Raw genomic sequence first — 23293 nt, forward strand, 5'->3', positions numbered from 1 at the left:
AGCCCTTTTTTTACTTAGTGATATGCATTTAAGGTTCCTCCATGTCTTTTCAGGGTTTAGTAGCTAATCTTTTTTTTTTTTTTTTTAGCACTGAATAATACCCCATTGTCTGGATGTGCCATAGTTTATTTATCCATTCACCCTCAAAAGGACATCTTGGTTGGTTCCAAGTTTTGGCAATGTGAATAAAGCTGCTATAAACATCCATGGGAAGACTTTTTGTGGACCTAAGTTTTCAGCTCCTTAGGGTAAATATCAAGGAGCATGATGTCTGGGTTGTATGGTAAAAGTGTGTTAGTTTTATGAGAAAACTGATGAACTTTTCCAAGGTATCAGCACCATTTTGCACTCTTATCAGCAATGGGTGAGAATTTGTGTTGCTCCACATCTTCATCAGTGGTTGGTGCTATAGTGTTCTGGATTTTGGTCATCCTAATGTGTGTAATGGTAGCCCAGTTCTTTTAATCATTTTCTAAGTAATACAGTTTCCAGATTCCTCACTGTTCTGCTTACTCTTCTCAGAAGCTCTACTTTATGAAGAAATGGAGGCTCAAAGAGATAAATTATTTGCTCAGAATCATACAGTCAGCAAAATCAGAACTGGAATTTGTATTCATTATTATTTGCAATGAATGGACTTCCCATGTAGCTACTTCTTTTCTTACCTCGAATAATCATGTACTAGTGCTCTGTGACAACTTAGTGGGATAGGATGGGGTGGGAGATGGGAAGAAGGTTCGAGAAGCAGGGAACATACGTATACCTGTGGCTGACTCATGCCGATGTATGGTAGAGACCAACACATTATTGTAAAGCGATTATTCTCCAATTAAAAAAAGAAAAACATCAGGGATGCTCTGAGAAGAATGCCAGCCAACTTCCAAGATTTATATATCTTTCATATGAAAGCATGCCCACCTTTTTGACCAAAAGGATTGAATAAGTTTGAAGGAAATCAATGTTGTTTGTATTTCTTAGTTAATAATAATGATAACTTTTGAAGAATATACCACACTTGTGCTAAGTGTAAGAACAGAATATGCTTAACTTAAGCAAAGAATATACTAAGCTTTTCTAGAGCTAAAAAAAAAAAATCTAAGAAAAGTAATGATTATACTAGATTTTTAGTGTCTGACACTCACATTTAAGATGACCATACATATTCCCTTTATACTTGATGAATTGTTTCTCTATATGAACCTATCTTTCTTAAGAATATATAAATAACATATATAGTCCTGAGAATTAGCTTGGTACTATACTGCATAGTTGTCTGAGAGAATGAAACATATGTCGTGATCTTTGCTTGTGTTTATAGTAAATGGTAAGCTTTATGAACTGCTGGGTGAATACTACAAAGAATCCTGGAAATGAGGGATCTGATCTGAGTGTGATTTCTTCCTGAGGTCAGTTCTGGGTCACTGTTTTCTGAATCTTTATGCCACTTTATCCCACTTAGTCATGATGGGAATTATAGTTGACCTGGATTTCCCCATTGACACTTCCACTTGATTAGCTCTGAAATATAAAGTGCGTGAGCTCTGTTTTATTCTAGACCTAAGTGGCAGGAAACTTCTGCTTTTCTTCCCAAACACGCTCCTTCAAATTTACAGAATGTAGAAGTCCCAGTAGGATCACACAACAGATATTTCTGGCTTGTGATTCACCCATAGAGACTGTGTGGGCACCAGTATAGGAATTTTTCACAGGCCCGTGGGGTGTTACTTAACAAATTAGAGCCATTTCTTGCTAATTCAAACTAATTGAACAAATAACAGTCTGAGTTAATAAAATCTTTAATTATATACTTAAGAAAACATTTTAATTGTGATAATTTCAAACTTAAAGAAAAATTGTAAGACTAATACATGAGGAAACTTCCCTGGAGGTCCAGTGGATAAGACAGTTCCAATGCAGGTTTGGGTTTGATCCTTGATTGGAGAACCAAGATCCCATATGCCATGCATATGGTTAAAAAATTTTTTTTTCTAAATACATGAAATGTCCACATGTGTTTTACCCAGATTTCCAATTTCTTAACACTTTCATCATGTTTGTTTTATTATTCTATTTGTACATGTCTGTATTCTTTATCTTTTCTAAACCATTCAAGAGGTTATACTTATATACTTCCTTTTACCTTTTTTTTCTAAATATTTCCTTAAAAATGGGACTTTTTCTTACATAATCATAATACAGTCATTGAATTCAAAACACTTAACATTAATGTAGTAGTTTTATCTAATCTGTGCCTTCCCTGGTGGCTCAAACAGTAAAGAATCTGCCTGCAATGCAGAAGACCCAGGTTCAATCCCTAGGCTGGGAAGATCCCCTGGAAAAAGAAATGGCTACCCACTCCAGTATTCTTGCCTAGAGAATTCCATGGACAGAGGAGTCTGGTGGGCTACAGTCCATTGGGTTGCAAAGAGTCAGACACGAACTGAGTGACTCACATTTTCATCTTCCACTGTGCTTAGTAGCTCAGTCATGTCTGACTCTTTGCTCTTTTGTCCATGGGGATTCTCCAGGCAAGAATACTGAAGTGGGTTGCCATGCCCTCCTTCAGGGGATCTGCCCATGTTTCTCACTACCCCTTTCATCTTCCTTCTTACCTATCTGGCTATCAATATTATGGATCTATAGATTCCAGCTCCATACATTATAATCCATTCCTGTCATTATTAATGCTAATGCTAAAACTGTCTCAGATTAGGCAAGTTGGTGCCCCTTTAAGCTGGCTCCTCTATGTTTTTTTTTATATGTTCCTGTAATTATTTTTGAAACATTCTATTGTTTTCTAGTTTCCAGACTCATCCTGTACCTTCTCTTCCCCAATAGTGGAATATGCCAATTCTCTAAGGACCTCTGTTTTCCTATAGTGGGGAACAGTATTTAGAAACCGAAATCGAAAGAATTAAATACACTCATTGCTACTGAAGTGTCTTTATATCTAGGCCCTTCTAGAGAACAGAGGTAGGGAAATACACATGTACAAGTGTTCACACACACAGTGGCTATCTATATACATAATAGAAATTCTGATGTTGTACTGGTACCTTCAAACTCAGTCCCACTCCAAAGGTTCTTCATTGCCTTCCTCCACCTTAACTTTTTTTTTCACTTCTTTCAGAAAGAGAATATTGACTTCCAATACCATCAAAGCACTGACTTATCTTCCCAGTCTTACACTACACATGAAACAGTTTCAAAATTGTTATGCCCAAATCTCCTTGCAGTACAAGGGACTCTCAAGAGTCTTCTCCAATACCACAGTTTAAAAACATCAATTCTTAGGCCCTCAGCTTTATTTATGGACTGCAAGGAGATCAAACTAGTCAATCCTAAAGAAAATCAGTCCTGAATATTCATTGGAAGAACTGATGATGAAGCTGAAACTCCAATACTTTGGCCACCTGATGTGAAGAACTGACTCATTGGAAAAGACCCTGATGCTGAGAAAGATTGAACGCAGGAGGATAAGGGGAAGGCAGGAGGATAATGGGACGACAGGAGATGAGATTGTCGGATGGCATCACCAGATCAATGGGCATGAGTTTGAGCAAGCACTGGGAAGCCTGACGTGCTGCAGTCCATAGGGTTGCAAAGAGTCTGACATGACTGAGCAACTGAACTGAACTGAAAAAAATGAAGTGAAAGTGAAATTTGCTCAGTCATGTCCGACTCCTTGTGACCCCATGTACTATACAGTTCATGGAATTCTCCAGGCCAGAATACTGGAGTGGGTAGCCATTTCCTTCTCCAGTGGATCTTCTCAACCCAGTGATTGAACCCAGGTCTCCCACATTGCAGGTGGATTCTTTACCAGCTGAGGTACCAGGGAAGCCCAAGGTGGAGAATCTGCCCTCTCTGAGGTTCAAACTCAGGACCTTCAGATTATGAGACTGATGTGCTGCCCACTGTGCTAAGAGGGCAGACTCACTGAACTGAACTGATGTTCAAATCACTATGTATATCAAATAGACTAAAAATGCATGATATATTTGCAGTTCTTTATTTTCCCCTAGAGTAAATATTCAAAGTTATTATGTTTTAAAGTAATCTGAAACAATTGCCCCCACAGGAATGCAATCATGTGATCTATTTTCAAAAGGTATATACTCAAAGAAGTCTCACTTCCTTTCCTGATACTTCCTCTTATTCCCCTTCATCCATTCTAGGTAGCCAATATTTCATTGTTTTCTGGGTTTTCCTGTCTGTGTTTCTTCTCCCCCAAATAAACAGATTTATATGTGTCCTTATTTCTTCTATTGGGGCTTCCTTGGTGGCTCAGATAGTCAAGAGTCTACCTGCAATACAGGAAACCTATGTTTGATCCCTGGGTTGGAGAGATTCCCTGGAGAAGGGAATGGAAATCCACTCCAGTATTCTTGCCTTTGAGAATTCTGTGGGCAGAGGCTACAGTCCATGGGATCGCAGAGTCAGAAGCAACTGAGTGACCAACACTTTCACTTTTGTTTCTTCATGCTTACACAAAAGATTAGATATTAGAAATACTCTTTCAATTAGATTTTTTTTTTAACTCTGCATCTCCTGGAGTAAATAGAAAAAAAAATTTTTTTTCTACAGTGCTATAGTACTCCATTGTATGAAGTACTCCCAGGCATCAGGTAGTTCCCAGTATTTTGCTAGTACAAATAACGCTGCAGTTAAGAAATTTGTACCTGTTCATTTTCATACTTTAAAGATATGTGTTCAGGAAAACTCCCTAGAAGTAGGATTACAGTGTTTTTTTCTGAAATTTCCTTAATAGGAGTGGACCACTTTGCATCTCTTCCATCAACATATGAGAGTAGATATTTCCTTATAGTTTCGTCGATAGAGTGCACTGTCAAGCTTTAGAATGCCAGTCTGGTGGTGAAAAATGGTATCTCTCCTTGGTTTCAATTTTAATTTCTCATGAGTAGAACTGTGCATCTTTCATATGTTTATGGGGCATGGTTACGTATTTTCTGGGAATAGTTCATGTTTTTTGCCCAGTTCAGTTCAGTCGCTCAGAGCTGTGTCCAACTCTTTGTGACCCCATGAATCGCAGCACGCCAGGCCTCCCTGTCCATCACCAACTCCCGAAGCTTACTCAAACTCATATCCATTGAGCCAGTGATTCCATCCAATCATCTCATCCTCTGTCGTCCCCTTCTCCTCCCATCTTCAATCTTTCTCAGCATCAGGGTCTTTTCAAATGAGTCAGTTCATCGCATCAGGTGGCCAAAGTATTGGAGTTTCAGCTTCAGCATCAGTTCTTCCAATGAATATTCAAGACCGATTTCCTTTAGGATGGACTGGTTGTATCTCCTTGCAGTCCAAGGGACTCTCAAGAGTCTGCTCCAACACCACAGTTCAAAAGCATCAATTTTTCAGTGCTCAGCCTTCTTCACAGTCCAACTCTCACATCCATACACGACCACAAGAAAAACCATAACCTTGACTAGACGGACTTTTGTTCACAAAATAATGTCTCTGCTTTTTAATATGCTGTCTAGGTTGTCATAATTTTCCTTCCAAGGAATAAGCTTCTTTTAATTTCATGGCTGCAGTCACCATCTGCAGGGATTTTGGAGCCCCTCAAAATAAAGTCTGTTACTGTATCCACTGTTTCCCCATCTATTTGCCATGAACTGATGGGACCGGATGCCATGATCTTAGTTTTCTGAATGTTGAGTCTTTAGCCAACTTTTTCACTCTCCTCTTTCACTTTCATTAAGAGGCTCTTTCATTCTTCTTCGCTTTCTGCCATAAGGGTGGTGTCATCTGCATATCTGAGGTTATTGATATTTCTCCCAGTAGTCTTGATTCCAGCTTGTGCTTCATCCAGCCCAACGTTTCTCATGTTGTAATCCGCATATAAGTTAAATAAGCAGGGTGACAATATACAGCCTTGACATACTCTTTTCCCGATTTGGAACCAGTCTGTTGTCCCATGTCCAGGTCTAACTGTTGCTTCCTAATCTGCATACAGATTTCTCAGGATGCAGGTCAGGTGATCCGGTATTGCCATCTCTTTCAGAATTTCCCACAGTTTATTGTGATCCACACAGTCAAAGGCTTTGGCATAGTCAATAAAGCAGAAATAGATGTTTTTCTGGAACTCTCTTGCTTTTTCGATGATCCAACAGATGTGGGCAATTTGATGTCTGGCTCCTCTGCCTTTTCTAAATCCAGCTTGAACATCTGGAAATTCATGGTCCACATACTGTAGAAACCTGGCTTGGAGAATTTTGAGCATTACTTTACTAACATGTGAGATGAATGCAATTGTGCGGTAGTTTGAGCATTCTTTGGCATTGCCTTTCTTTGGGATTGGAATGAAAACTGACCTTTTCCAGTCCTGTGGCCACTGCTGGGTTTTCCAAATTTGCTGGCATGTTGAGTGCAGCACTTTCACAGCATCATCTTTCAGGATTTGAAATAGCTCAACTGGAATTCCATCACCTCTGCTAGCTTTGTTCATAGGGATGCTTCCTAAGGCCCACTTGACTTTGCATTTGAGAATGTCTGGCTCTTGGTGAGTGATCATGCCATCATGATTATCTGGGTCATGAAGATCTTTTTTGTATAGTTCTTCTGTGTATTCGGGCTTCCCTGGTGGCTCAGAGGTTAAGGCGTCTGCCTGCAATGCAGGAAACCTGAGTTCGATCCCTGGGTTGGCAAGATCCCCTGGAGAAGGAAATGGCAACCCACTCCAGTATTCTTACCTGGAGAATCCCATGGACGGAGGAGCCTGGTGGGCTACAGTCCACGGGGTTGCAGAGAGTCAGACACAACTGAGCGACTTCACTCACTTCTGTGTATTCTTGCTACCTCTTCTTAATATCTTTTGCCCATTTAAAAACAGGATTTTCAGGGTTTCTTTCCTCAATTTTAAAAGTTCTTTATACTATATCTAGCATATGAACTCTTTATTTGTGATAAATATCTCAAGTATTTTCTTGCAATTTGTTATTTCTCTTTTAACTCTGCTTAGAGTTTTTGCTTTTAAGAAAAAAATTGGTAGTCAGTTTATCAAACAATCCTTCCCTTGCCTTTGGATTTTGAGTTACAGCTACAAATCTTCTGCTACTGCTGCTAAGTCACTTCAGTCGTGTTTGACTCTGTGTGACAGGCTCCCCCGTCCCTGGGATTCTCCAGGCAAGAACACTGGAGTGGGTTGCCATTTCCTTCTCCCAATTCTTCTACCCACACTCAAATTTTAGAGCAATTCATTCTTGTTTTCTTCTAGTATTTTTATATTTACTTTTTTGTTTTTTACATTTAGATCTTTAATCCACTTGGAACTTATTCTTGTGTGAGAAATGGATGTAACCTTACCTTTCTCTGTTTGTCTATCCAGTTACCACAGTAACTTTACTAAACAGTTCCTCTGTTGTGTCCCCAGAGATTTGAGATACCACCTTTATCATATTCTAGATTGCCATATATGTTATGTTTGCTTCTGGACTTCATTTTATTCCACCTATTCCTGTCCCGGTACTATGCTGTTTGCAAACTAGAAACCTTATCGTAAGTTTTAGTATCTGGTAGGGCAAGTCTGTCAACTCCTCCACTCCCCTCACCCCCATGCCTTATTTCTTTTCAGTATTTTTTTATTATGTTTATTTTTCCATATGAAGTTTAGTATTAACTTACCTACCTTCAGGGTAGGGGGGAGGTGGGAATCTTGTTCATTGGAATTTCATTAAAGTCCTAAACTGTCTTAGGGAGAACTAATGTCTAAATACAACAGAAATATCCTAACCAAGAACCCAAAATGTTTTTCTGTTTGTTCATCTCCACTTTTGTATCTTCTGGGAATGTTTATAATTTTCTTTCTGTAGGTTTAGAACATTTCTTGTTAATTCCTAGACATTTTTATTGCTATAGTAATTTTTTTTTTCTTTCATGATACTTTCTAACTAGGCTTCCTTGGTGGCCCAGACTGTAAAGAATCTGCCTGCAATGCAGGAGACCTGGGTTTGATCACCAGGTCAGGAAGATCCCCAGGAGAAGGGAATGACAACCGACTCCAATATTCTTACCTGGAGAATTTCCTGGACACAGGAACCTGGCAGGCTACAATCCACGAGGTTGCAAAGAGTCGAACATGATTGATCAACTAACACATTCTAACTAGTTATATTTTGTGTATATGAAGGCTATTGATCTTTTTAATTGATAAGCCATTTTAAAACATAACTAGCCTTATGGCTTAAAAGCATGTAATTTTAATATTGCTAATGCTTCAGAGTTCACAAATTTTTTTGCAATATACATTTCAAAAATGCATGTAATAACTAAATGTAGTAAAATAAAATACCTCCTAATGGAATATATGGCTTCAATGAAATGACTTATAGTTAGTGTTCATTGCACATTATTTCTAATAAATATAATCATTATGCTGTGCTGTGCTTAGTTGCTCAGTCATGTCTGACTCTGTGACCCCATGGACTGCGGCCCGCCAGGCTCTTCTGTCTGTGGGAATTCTCCAGGCAAGAATACTGGAGCGGGTGTCCATGCCCTGCTCAGGGGATCTTCCCAACCAAGGGATCAAACCCAGGTCTCCTGCATTGCAGGCAGATTCTTTATAATCTGAGCCACAAGGGAAGAAATTATGCTCATAATACTTATCATTATACTCATAATAAACACATAGTTTGCTTTTTAAGTACTTTAACATTATTTATGTCAACAAATTGAACAAAAGACAAGAGGAATTAACCTTTATAAACAAATAAAAATGGCTTGTAATGTATTGGAGACTATATGTAGGAATGTATGGACCTCCAGAAGACAGTGAAACTTCTCTAGCCTCAGGTATGAATATTAAGTAGACTGAACAGTGTTGCCTCTGTTAATTTATCAATGCCCTTGTATTTGCAATGATACAGGTAAAAAAGGGTCATTCATGACAGTCTCCACCTCTCTGAAACAAGAAAAACTTGAACAAGTGAGGGATAAATGGATATCTGGAATCCCCTTCCTCTTCATCTGACATCCTCTAATTTCAGAAAGCCAGAGGCTGGCAGAGCCAGATAGTACAATGAAAGGAGACAGTTTATAGTTCCTAATGGTTACCCAGCCCATCCTCAAAGCCACCTATGGAAGAAAAAACCCAGCGTGTTTTCTGTGCTGTGTTTCCTTTTCTCTTGTATGGCAATATTGGAGTCATTTTACCATCTGGTAAATGGTAACCAACACTCCAACTTCATCTCTTCCTTCCCCAGAGTAGACCAATGTATTATTATATTCCTTCCATTACATGTAATAAACAAGCTAGTCTACACAAAGACAGCATTTATTAAAAAGATATTAATGAATCACATGGAATCCAAGGAAGAAGAAAACTCCCCAGCCTCTGGAAGATCCAGGAACTTCCATGAAGGGAAGTTCCATCCCTCTGCTTATTACCATGGCTCAGCTCCCAACAAGCTTTAGTTCTAAATTCCAAATTCTTGAGGAGAATTCAAGTGACACAGCCAGTATTTCCTTTAGACTCAGGCAAAACAGACCTCTGATCTGGGCTCCAAGGTTCAGAGGACCCTGCAGATCACAAAACCTTGAAAAAAAAAAAAAAACTTTCTAGAGAACATATAAAAGTTAGTCACTCAGTCATGTCCGACTTTTTGTGACCCCATGGACTGTAGCCCACCAGGCTCCTCTGTCCACAGAATTCTCCAGGCAAGAATACTGGAGTGGGTTGCCATTCCCTTCTCCAGGGGCTCTTCCCAACTCAGGGATCAAACCCAGGTCTCCTGCATTGCAGGTGGATTCTTTACCAAAGGAGCCACCAGAGAACATATGGGTGTCTTTATCATTGGGATCTACTTGCAGTTCCTGATGTGACACAAGCTGTAACCCTAAAACCTCAGAGGAACACTTCCATATGTGTCTTATAGGATCTTGCATACAAGGCGCCCACATCTGAAAGATGTGAGGCTGCATGTGTGGATTGTGCTGGTGTTGACGTATGAGGTTAACACTGCTTTTGAGTGTAGAAAAGATTTGAGGAGCCCTTGAACACAGGAAAGAAAAAGGACTAGTAAAATCCTCCCTAGGTACCATAAATAAAATAGATTTCTCCACAATGAAATATTGCTTCACAGTAGTGTTGAATGTCTATTCTCTGATTTATTTTCTGATTTCGCTTCATGTTACCATTTGTGGTTCCAGAGGCACTCTTGCTTTTAGTAAGGTATTCACAGTAGTTGCACATGGCCACTGAGAAACATTTTACAATGTTTGAGCAATTCAGATTACTTTTCAATTTGTATATATGTAGATTTCTGACATGGCTTAAGCATAGTACAGAGTCTTTATTAGCAACTAGTTGGGACATTGAATGGTTGAATTGCAAATAGTTTTATTTTTATAAAACAATAAAATTTCATTAAAGTTACAGATAGCTAAATTTATTTTGATTTACTTTTGATTAAAATTATGACACCAGATTAAGTACAGTTTGTATTTCGCTTTTTATGTTTCATAGATGATTTAGAATACTTTAGAAGAAAAAGAGCTTTTGGGGGAAAACATGCTATATAGGTTTTATAAGAATACTTCTAAAGTATTCTATGTTTAATTAATTGTTAAATATATTTTGTTGCAATTCTGGATGAAAATATGTTAAAATTATGTTTAAACTTTTAATTCTTTAGTTTCCTTGAGATGACTACAAGTCAAAATCATAAAAGATGTAAAAAATATACACTCAAAATAGAAAATAGGAACAGTAATCTCAAAATAGAAATAGAAAATCTTCTAAGAAGAAACTGTTTTCTTAAAACTTTAAAGCTCACATTTAAATTGAGCACATATATTTTGAACATAATCCACATAAAACTTATAAATTGGATATTACAATTTCTGTACTTAGTGAAGTTTTAATTACTGATCAAAAAATTGAATAAGTATTTTGTTCCAAATTCAGAACTTGAATTTGAATACATCATAAGATGAAACTTCTGTAACTGAAGAATATCCAAGAATCCATATTGAAGAATATGAATATTCCTTATTAAATGAAGATTTACAAAGATGATCCTTCATATCAGCATCACAATCCAGAAACATCAAATGCAACTGTATTTCCCTTTAAAAGACGAAAAAAATTGCATTCATGAATCTGCCAATTGGATAAGAAAGATGAAATCTCTGGGACTTTACCGTTGACTAGATCATGATCTTGGAAAATAGCCCATGTGGCTTTCTGACAGCGTGGGAATGTTCTTGCAGAACATATTCAGATGCAAATTTTCCATTGCCTTTATGTCACAGAAAATCTAATACTGTATTTCATATCAAGATTTATTCAATTGGAAAAAGAAACTGTAACAGCTGGTTTTTATATTCTCATTTCAAAGGTAAAGTATTCTGTTTCTGCTGTCAAATGCCTCACAATGAGTCTTCAAGATTAGCTTCAAAACAAAGACCAAAATCAAAGTGTTAGTTGCTCAGTCATGTCCAGTTCTTTGCAACCCCATGGACTATAGCCCACCAAGCTCCTCTGTCCATGGAATTCCCCAGGCAAGAATACTGGATGAGTTGCCATTCTCTTCTCAAGGAGTTCTTCCCAACACAGGGATTTAACCTGGGTCTCCCACATTCCAGGTGTATTCTTTACCACCTGAGCCACAAGGGAAGCCAAAATGAAGGTATTTGTTGCTAAAAACAATTGGTGTCTCAAAAGAACACAAAACAACAATTGTGCATACATGTACAAACACACACAAAACAAAATGTGCAATTACTAAAAGCTCAAAACAGTGAATTTTATCTTTTTCTCAAGTGCACACGGAACTTTCTCCAGGATAGATCACATCCTGAGCCATAAATCTAGCTTTGGTAAATTCGAAAAAATTGAAATCATTCCAAGCATCTTTTCCAATCACAATGTGGTAAGATTAGATGTCAACTACAGGGGAAAAAAAACTATTAAAAATACAAACATATGGAGGCTAAACAACATGCTTCTGAATAACCAACAAATCACAGAAGAAATCAAAAAAGAAATCAAAATATGCATAGAAACGAATGAAAGTGAAAACACAACAACCCAAAGCCTATGGGACTCAGTAAAAGCAGTGCTACCAGGAAGGTTCATAGCAATACAAGCTTACCTCAAGAAACAAGAGAAAAATCAAATAAACAACCTAACTCTACACCTAAAGCAACTAGAAAAGGAAGAAATAAAGAACCCCAGGGTTAGTAGAAGGGAAGAAATCATAAAAATTAGGGCAGAAATAAATGAAAAAGAAACAAAGAAGACCATGGCAAAAATCAACAAAGCTAAAAGCTGATTCTTTGAGAAGATAAATAAAATAGACAAACCATTAGCCAGACTCATCAAGAAAAAAAGGAAGAAAAATCAAATCAATAAAATTAGAAATGAAATTGGAGAAATCACAACAGACAACACAGAAATACAAAGGATCATAAGAGACTACTATCAGCAACTATATGCCAATAAAATGGACAACTTGGAAGAAATGGACAAATTCTTAGAAAAATATAACTTTCCAAAACTGAACCAGGAAGAAATAGAAAATCTTATCAGACTCATCACAAGCACAGAAATCGAAACTGTAATCAGAAATCTTCCAGACCAGATGGCTTCACAGCTGATTTCTACCAAAAATTTAGAGAAGAGCTAACACCTATCCTACTCAGACTCTTCCAGAAAATTGCAGAGGAAGGTAAACTGCCAAATTCATTCTATGAGGCCACTATCACCCTAATCAGACAAAGATGCCACACACAAAAAAGAAAACTACAGGCCAATATTACTGATGAACATAGACACAAAAATCCTTAACAAAATTCTAGCAAATAGAATCCAACAACATATTATAAAGATCATACATCATGATCAAGTGGGCTTTATCCCAGGGAAGCAAAGATTCTTTAATATCTGGAAATCAATCAATGTGATACACCACATTAACAAACTGAAAAATAAAAACCATATGATTATCTCAATAGATGCAGAGAAAGCCTTTGACAAAATTCAACCTCCATTTATCATAAAAAAAAAAAAACCCTCCAGAAAGCAGGAATAGATGGAACATACCTCAGCATAATAAAAGCCATATATGATAAACCCACAGCAAACATTATCCTCAATGGTGAAAAATTGAAAGCATTCCCCCTAAAGTCAGGAACAAGACTTTTTGAAAGTTTAAACAGCAAAAAATATTTAGCAAAGAAAGTAACACTGACATAGGATATTAACATATGTTTTAAAGAATAATATCATGTATTCTCTATTTATCCCAAGATTTTCATAGCATAAACAGTCCAACATTTACAGAAAGAAAGCCCTGGAAGTTGGTGATGGACAGGGAAGACTGGCGTGCTGCAATCCATGGGGTTGCAAAGAGTTGGACATGAATGAGTGACTGAACTGAACTGAACTGAATGGCAAATTTCTAGGTTTCTTAGAAATTATTTAGAAATTTTACACCATGGTGGCTGAACATGTAAGCTGAATGAAAAATGAGAAATACACAATAAGATTTTTAAATTTTATGTGTATGATAAAAGAAGAAAAATTAATCATCCTCCAAATTAAAACCTAATAATACTAGTTTCAGCTACATTGCATCAGAAATAAAAGTTGTGTTGAAAGCTGATTTTTATTATACAAATTTTTTAACTACTCCCCCAGCAAAATTGAAATTAAAGAATATTTAATTTGTTTTATATATGTCAGAAAATATGTGGATTTGATTTAAGTGAAGATACTTGAAAATACAATTTTTTGCCTCCGTCTACACAGTGTTCCATAGCCCTTCCTTGCTGAGTAGGCAGTACTGGTTTTGGATTCCAGATCCAAAGTTAAATAAATTAACGTTTTTTTGTTGTTGTTGTTGCTGTTGTTTAAAAAAAAAACAAAACTCACAGTTTTCAGTATTAGGCATTGATCTGAAAGACTATCTAGGCAGAGCTATGATAATAGAATCAACATAGTTGATTTGAACAACAAGTGCATAAACTGAAATTTTAGCCCAAAGTCATGCTCATTCTTTGTAACACACAGTGTACTTGAAACGAGTTCTCCGCTGTGTCAGAAGCTCAGTACTAAAGACATCCCATGGAACAAATGAATGATTGTATTAGGTATTTTCTGGGTCTGTCCACCAAATATAACCTTACTACTTCACTAAGACACACAATGAGAATGTTGTGTTGCTACAGCCATTCTATTTCATTTAAGCAAAATAACTGAAGGACCCTAGAAAAAGAAAGCAAAATAACTGAAGATTTCAAAGGGAAATCAATCTCTGACAAAGAACAAGTTAGTCTTGTTGGTTATTTGATGTGAACTGTTATTTGCTACTAATTATGTTGGCAAAAGCCTAAAGGGAACTCAAACAGGTATTTTTGGTTCACTTTTTAAAAATTAATAGTATGAATTTTTTTAATTTGGAGAAAAAGTTTTTTTTATTGAAACTATATAAAATAAACAACAAAATAAAGAAAAAAGGAAAAGAGAATGTTTATCTATAAAAAAGACTCAAGTACTCATAATCTCTATACCATTTTCTATAGAGATTATTTTGAACATATTTTAGCTTCAGATATTGTCTTGAATCAAGAGAGGTTTGAATAAATTAAGCAATATATTATTGCTATCTTCATTTTTAATAATGTTGCAACGTTGAAACTTCAAAAGAAGAAAAACTTGAGTACTATATGGATATTGCCACAAGAGACCATAAAAGTTGCTTGAGTGACAGTGACATGAAATCACAGTAGTTTATAATAGATTCTGTGATTTATTACAAGTCGTTCCATTAAAATGAGTAAACATCATGTCAATTATAGCTCAATTTTTTAAAAGTTTGAAGAATCATATGTAAATTTCATTGTTCACTCTGAGTATTGCTTTTAGAATTTTATTGACCATTCCTGTCGCTACTGTTTCAGGTGATGATCCAAACTGATCCAAGATGATCCAAACTGAAACTAATAAAAACTGAGAATGATAAAGAAACATCCTGCATTACCATTGAAAGAATGCAGATTTTGTGAAAATCTGTGAATCATAACAACATAATTATTCATTTGAATAAAATAGAAGAAAAGAAAATATATTTTATGAAATAAATGCACATTAATTTACAAACTTACAGGTCATTTTATTATACAACAAGCATTGCTGGCCCATCAACTAGATGCATTGACTTACACAACAATACTTTGGTTGTTTTTAATTTTTGCCTACACTCAAGTATATAAAGATCATACATGTATATATTTAAAAGGTTATTGTTATAAAAGAATACACCCATTTTAATTTAATGTGGCTGGATGGGGAGGTATCATATAATATAAGCATGGTTACCAGGGGACCAAGTTAGTCCATCTGGAAGTATCTTCCAGAGGAAGTGAAATCAGTGTAAGCTAATCCGATACCCTCAAGAGACTTATCTATCTCATTCTGGGCTAAAAATTTTGATGTCTCTATTCTTTCACTCACACTATTTAGTTTACCTGGTGTGTCTTTACCCATGTTCTCTGCCTGGAAAAGTTTCCATCCTTCAAGTGCAGACTGGAGTGAGCTCCTCAAAGGCCCTCCTGTACTTCATTCACCCTGTCCTACATCCCTTTGATACAATTATTTCTATTGTAGAAACCACTTTGCATGGTTTATCAATTATTTTCTCTGTGCTGGTCCATGCCAAGAGAGCACAAGCTCTTCAGGAATAAGGACCATGACTTTTTCATGTTTGCTGCCCTGACATTTAGCTCAGAGCCTCATGGGTGGGCAGTACTTAAACATTTAATGAATGAATGAATACATTCATGAATCGATTATACTTTAACAATTTCAGAGACTCCAGTATTTATTATTATATATTGTCTACCACATATCATATATTACATGATCCTAATGTTGTTACATTAGGATTATGTAATATATAAAGGAATTATACAATTCCTTTATATATTACTGTATAATAAACAGCTTTACTAGCCTGCTGATATTGAAATGATAAGCAATTTACCACCATTGCGACAGTGAAAGTTGTTCAGTCATGTTGACTCTTTGTGACCCCATGGACTATATAGTCCACAGAATTCTCCAGGCTAGAATACTAGAGTGGGTAGCTGTTCCCTTCTCCAGGGGATCTTCCCAACCCAGCGATCGAACTCAGGTCTCCCACATTGCAGGCAGATTCTTTACCAGCTGAGTCACCAGGGAAGTGCAATTTACCTCCATGTTCCTGCTAAATGTTAACCATATGCAAACCCTGAAGAAGTTATGAGTCAAGAGAGACATGATATTTCAGAATCGGATAGCCTTTTCTAACTTAAATTACAAATATAGAAATGCAAATCATAACAAATACAAAGGATACCAAAGGTCATAAAGTTTTCTTCTCTCTCTCTATTCCAGGAGGTAACTACATTTAGCAGTTTGATAGATTTCCTTCCAGATAGCTAGATATTTTTGATTCATTTTCTTCGCATACACACAACCATTCACAGGTAATTTCTTTTCTTTTTCTTTTCTTTAATTTTTCCTTCAACAAATAAGAGTGTAGTGTCCACATTGTTTTGTAACTTGTTTTCATCACTTAAAAATATTGTAGTGTATATATGTGGAAACTAAAAAGAAATGATACAAGTAAACTTACAAAACAGAAAAAGACTCACAGACTTAGAAAATGAATTTACAGTTGCCAGGGGGAGGGATAGTTAGGGAGGTTGGGAGGGTCGTGTGCACACTGCTGTATTCAAAATGGATAGCCAACAAAGACCTATTGTATAGCACATGGAACTCTTCTCAATGTTCTGTGCCAGCCTGGATGGAAGACGGGTTTGGGGAAGAATGGATACATGTGTATGGATGGCTGAGTCCCTTCACTGTTCACCCGAAACTACCACAACATTAATAGTTTGTTATATCCTAATACAAAACAAAAAATTTAAAGTTAAAAAAATTGTAGTGTGAATATCTTGCTAGATAGTTTTTGACATGTACCCTTCAAGATATTTGGACATTGTATAGCAAGATATTTTATGAGTTTATTTTAAATATGATGTTATAGGTACTTCATGAAAACAAGACTATCATTTCAATTGAATCTCTCACAGAGATTTTCTCACATTTGTTTTCTTAGCCCATCTCTTGAAATGTTGGCTTAGTCTTGAAATTCCTGATTATCAAAGCTCAAGTCTCTCTGTGACATCACTTGGGAAGTCCAGGCTTATCCAGCTTTTCCATGGGCAGAAATGACCCTGGGGATTTCAGATATGCCTCATTTGGAAAATTCAGAAAATTATGTCGATGTCACATCAAGAAAACCTTTGATTTGAAAGTTAATCCAAAGTCATTTATTAACTTTTCTGAGCATTTTTTAAAGAAGACTCTGTGTCTAAGCATCTATTTAAAAAAAAGAAAGCTACAGAGCTGAAAATAACTTTTTTTTTTCTCTCAGTTTGGCAAAGAGTCAAGTCACAATAAACATACTACCGTATAACTAAGTAAATATAAGATAGTTTTTTTTAGAAGTTATTTTCAGTATTTTATGTTGGTTCAGTGAGGCCAAATTATAACTTTAACAAACATTATATTCCTTTGACTAGGATTATTTGATCCATTTTTACTCATGTTACACAAAGACAGCTTTAGCTGCATTTTAGGGCGTGGGGGAGAAAAAAGTTTTTCTAAACCCTCTTAAGAGTTCCTGGCTGGGTGTGAAAGTTAAACTGACAAAGACAGATTAACAGGAGAAAAAAAAAATACACATTTGATGAAATTTTTACATGTAAAACTGTGAACTTTCACAAGAGAATGAAGACTCCAAGAAGTGATCAGACGAAGCTTTTATACCTTTCAGACAAAGAAACAATATGTTGGTGAAGAACTGAGAAGACAAACGAGTTTGCTGTGGAGTAAGTAAATGGTGAAGTAACAAGCTTTGTTTATACACCTTTCTCAGTGCTACACTCTTCTTCTCTGGTGATAAGAATGTCCCCTTTCTCCAGATACAGAAAGGAGATTTAGCCCCCTTTTTCAGGAAATAAAAAGTGAGTGGGAAGAGGTCAGAGTAACAATCTTCCTGCTTCTGCTGTTTTCTCAAACTCCTTTCATTTAAGATGCTCAACATGCCAAGGTGCCATACTTGGGGGCAACATGTCCTGAACCCCCATCAAGGACAAGCTGAGGTGCCTTCCCCAATAATTCAGAAGTAAGATAGGACCCTCATCCCCCTCTTAAACTATGAAGCTATTATTAACCCAGAATGAACTATAACAGAAAGAAGAAAACTTTGACTGAAAATATTAACACATCTAAAGGAGGAATGTGTCAAATAAGTGCTTTTGCCACCGCTTACATCACTACAAAGGAAGAACCTAGGAGCCATGGAGAAAAAGGAAAGGAGTAAGGGACGGAGGCCAATCTGAGCGGAGAGTGACGACCTATCCCAGCCTGATGTTCTCAAGTGTTGGAGTGACAGCAACCTTGCTCTGGTAGCCTATTTATTCTCCTTTACGTTAATGTAAGGGAGTATCCTTACCTTACCTGGAGTGTTTGTTTTTCAGTTGGGTTTTTGCCACACCGTGCAGCATGAAGGCTCTTAGTTCCCCAGTCAAGTGTAGAACCCAGAGTCCTGCCCTGGGAAGGCAGTCTTAAGTGGTGGACCAGCAAGGAAGTCCTGTTTTGTTTTCTTACCTGGAGTGTCTGGTAGCCCACTTGCTCACCCAGCCTACTTGGAGAGACTTTTGCCAGCCCACTGAGAAAAGTACAGATTCTCTTGGACTGAGAGACTAGACACATGGCCAGCCTTTCATCAAGTTAGAATAACAGACATGAGAAAGCCAGCTGTAAAGTTTATGGGAAGCACTATTTCTCCCAAGGACATACCACAGCTAGAAAGCATCAGCCAATCTTCTTCCTTGAATGACTACTGCTTTCTTACACACTGAGAAATATTTTTCCCTAGTATCATGAATATCAAACTTTGCTGTGTGAAATTATATCAGTAGGGATGAGACATTCCATTTTACCTGGAAGATTTCAGTCACTTTGATCCAGTGAAGCAGCCTCAATTTCTAATCCAGATGTTGAGCTTTGGATACAAAGTATCTGGACACAATATTTCACATCTATCTTAACTCTGGTTTCCAAAGAAATAGTGTTCTAAGTCTATATGATGATCTAAATTTGATATTGATCCTTAATCCACAGACCTCGCTTGCTTTGAGCCTGTCAAAGCACTGCATTTAATTTTCACTTTAATTCCACCCTTTTCCCAAATCCTATAGTAACTCATCTTTTTCTTTACTGAATGAGATGCTTCACCGTTCCTCTGGGACGCAGTCTACCTTAATAGTTCAATAAACCCGATTTTCCAGATTTCAGATCTATTTCTGTTGGTTTTGGATTGATAGGCTAAGACATTGGTTAGGTCTGACACAAAAGAGAATTCTCTGCCTGACTGTCTTATTTCTCAGTGTAAACTTAGAAATATTTTCGTTGGATTTTTACTCATTGTGGGTCTTCTCCAAGAGACAGACCCTCTATTAGGAAACAAGAAAATTAATTTTCAATCTGCAAAGGGTATATTACCAAATAAGTCACAAGTGAGCACCTGGCAGATACATAGAAGACAGCCTCAAAGACCACTCAATTTGGATAAGTATGTATCCTTTCATTTCTGCACATTCCTGAATGTTCCTATTTCCTTTAATAAATACAACATTATGTACAGACATACTACAGCTACCTAAGCTGCAGATATTTGACAAAGCTAATGCGGGAGACCTGGGTTCCATCCTGGGTTGGGAAGATCCCCTGGAGAAGGGAAAGGCTACCCACTCCAGTATTCTGACCTGGAGAATTCCATGGACTGTATAGTCCATGGGGTCACAAAGAGTTGGACACGACTGAGCAACTTTCACTCACTTTTTGAGGAAGTAAGAAAATTGATACCTTCATTTCTTTTTGGAAGGGAGGAGTGCTTTATGTTTTGGAAATCAGTTCATTAAAAAAGTAGCTTTAAACAGAGAAAGAGTTTTGCAAATTATTCACCCTAGGTTTTCTTCAAATGCCATATCTCAGAGCTGTTTTTTTTTTTTAAACTTGGCCTTCTCAGAGTGCTGTGGTTCTGTGGGGGTGCTGTGGGGGCTGCCATGGAACTGACAGAGCCCCAGCTTCATGCTAAGCAGCTTATTCAAGAGCTTGTTTGAATAACATGTTTAACTACCACAAAAGAACATTTGGAACGCACTGACTTTGTGCTTTTTATGACCACTTAGTGTTCTTGCCTGGAGAATCCCAGGGACAGGGGAGCCTGGTGGGCTGCCGTCTATGGGGTCGCACAGAGTTGGACACGACTGAAGCGACTTAGCAGCAGCAGCAGCAGTATGTAAATTAGGCTGGACTGGTTTTAGAATCATAGTAGACATCAACGTTCCCAGTTGCAGGGAAAAAAGGCAGCTCACAAGAATCTGGTGGCTCAGACGGTAAAGACTCTGCCTGCAATGCAGGAGACTCAGGTTCAATCCCTGGGAGGGGAAGATGCCCTGGAGAAGGAAATGGCAACCCACTCCAGTATTCTTGCCTGGGAAATCCCATGGACAGAGGAGCCTGGCGGGATACAGTCCATGGGGTCACAAAGAGTTGGACACTGAGAGACTAACACTTTCACTTTTTCAAGAATCTGGGGCTTTAACCAGATGGTTGGCAGCTGGTTAGATCCAGACCTCTGTTCCAACACTATAAAGAAGTTCAGTTTCTGTCCACCAGAGGGAGTAGTGCAGATATTAACTTGGAAATGTATTTCTATTACAAACAGGGAAGACCAGAACTGAGGACAGGATGTTGAATTCAGAAGCTGGACCTGAGCCTGAATGTCGATTGACTTGATTTTCTTTCTGCCCAGAAGAAAGTAAGTAACTGCATTGTCTTGCTGACTCTCCTAGAGCTTTGGCACCCATTCTTTTTTTATATTTCATCCCTCAGTCTTCTACCTCTGTTACCTCCTTTTTGTTGTGGAAATTAGTTGTCTGAGATCCTAAGTAACAAGTTATCAGAAAGACACCCAGGACTCTGAGGAGTCCTGCACTCCTGATTGCTCTCTCCTGGGCTGGCCTTGGCACCTGGTGTGAACAGCCCATAACTGTTTACATCTCTGAGCTCCAATTCAGTCCTGAAAACATTACTAGCATTTGCAAAGCTAGTCATCTCTGCTCAGTGAAAACCAGCATCAGCTAAAAAACTGTGTGTGTCTTTAACCTGCAAAATCTCCTAGAACAAAAAGCAAAATAAAAATATTTTTTCTAGCATCAATATCATGCTTTAATTTTATATACTTCCTCTAAAATACCAACAATTTCTACACACTGGGCTATACTTTCAACTAGGTGTGTTTCTTTTCCTTATTTGAGTCAATTTCCTTATCTGTTAAATAAAGCGAGAGGATGACTATCCTCTTCAAACTTAAAAATGTTGACTCTATAATTGATTCTCTCTTCTTAAAAGATTATAAAAAGTGTTTTGTACATCTCAGAGTTTATAAACTCTATAGTAAAATGTTCATATACTACTTTTCCTGATTTCTTCCTCTTTCAATGAAAACACTTCTGTTTTTCTAACCTAACCATGTCTTTTCTGGAGTCTTACAAAGATTGCCCTAGGGCACCATAGGAAGAGTATAGGCAAAGATGGGCAAAATAGCTTAATCTTAGTGAATGTAACTTTATTTAGAGTTGTTTTTCATTGGTCAGTCATGTCCGATTCTTTTGAGACCCAGTGGACTGTAGCTCACCAGGCTCTTCTGTCTGTTGGATTCCAGGCAAGATACTGGAGTGGGCTGCCATTTCCTCCTCCAGGGGATCTTCAAACCCATGGGTCAAACCCGCGTCCCTTGCATTAGTAGGTGAATTCTTACCATAGAGCCATTAAGGAAGCCATTCCCTTTCAATAAGAAATCCAAATTCAATATGAAACATCTAGCAGGTTAGGCTTTCTTCTTATTGACTAGAACTCTATCAAATACCTTCTTTTATGGCCAGTGCATATTCCAGAGCACACAGCTGCCCTGAAGAAAATCAGAGTTATGTTAGCAACTGAGAAATGAGTGAAGAAAAGTGGGAAGGAAACTAACAGCAAAAGTCACAAAGCTATAGCATTAGCATAGCATAAAGTGAATCATGTGAATGAATGGGGGTATAAGATAATTTTGTAATTGTTAATATTATAGGAATCAGCCACTAACTCCAAATGCTCTTGGTCTGGGATTTCGACCCTGACCCTTTTTGATTTTTGCTTCAAGATTATCTAACTCAAACCATGAAGGTACATCTTAATATCCTTTGATGGCCTACCAGATTGGCCAAAACCAGTCAATTCTTTTGAAGGGTATGTTGGATGCAATAAAACACATGAATAAATAAAGATGTTGAGTAATCATGTTGAGACAGAGTTCCCCCATTTATTGGGTCAATTAATGACTGAAAAGCCTTTTCTTGAAATTTAAAAACAAATTGTCTTGAGACTGAGATTAGGGTTAAAAGGAAAGGCCCTTTTCTCTCTCAATCTTTGGCGATGAAACAAAGAGATGGTTCGGAATTTCAGAGAATTAATATGATAGCTCTTGTTCTCTGATCACTAATGAATAACCTGGATGAAATAAACTCCCTTTCTTTGCCAAGGTGCTTTTCCACCCTTTTGAAGAACTAATAATCATTTACCTACAGCAATGCAGACTTATTAGTACAGAAATATTATTCATATTCAAAAAGAACATCGCATTAAAAATAGGAACAGATAGAAGTGGACTAAACAGATGGTGTTCCAGGACTTTGAGCCCTGAGGTACAAACTTAATCCTCTATTGTCATAACTTCCAGGGACTATCCAAATCCTTTATTTTACTGGAATTCAGCAAAATTGTATTGATTGTTTGCAAATAAATGGAGAATTGGCTGAAGATCAAAAATCTTCTGTGATATAGTGAATACCATCAACTATAAAGTACCTTTATCAGGATTCAATCTACCTGTCAGAGATTAAAATAGTACAAAAAGCAATAGAAAACTACCCAGGAGGTAATTCAGCACTTCACTCTATCCCTGCTGTCTGAATAATCTCTGAGGCTTGGTTACCTTAACTACATCTAAAGTCTCTCCTGGATACACTGCCAATGAAGGATTATTATTGTTTAATCACCAAGTCATGTCTCTTTGCAACCCCATGCACTGCAGCATGCAAGCCCTCCCTGTCCCTCACCATCTCCCAGAGTTTGCCCAAGTTCATGTCCATTGAATGGGTGACGCCATTCAAC

The 23293-nt window shown here is 37.3% G+C and overlaps 1 non-coding gene across 1 annotated transcript; it reads right to left on the minus strand.

The window, feature by feature from the left end:
• Nucleotides 1-3859: 3859 nt before the first annotated feature.
• On the minus strand, nt 3860-3932 carry TRNAM-CAU. The gene has a single exon. It is a non-coding gene; the product is annotated as a tRNA-Met (tRNA).
• Between the last annotated feature and the right edge of the window lie 19361 nt (nt 3933-23293).

This window comes from Bubalus bubalis, chromosome 10, assembly GCF_019923935.1.
Source record: "Bubalus bubalis isolate 160015118507 breed Murrah chromosome 10, NDDB_SH_1, whole genome shotgun sequence".
In the NCBI taxonomy this organism is placed as follows: domain Eukaryota; kingdom Metazoa; phylum Chordata; class Mammalia; order Artiodactyla; family Bovidae; genus Bubalus; species Bubalus bubalis.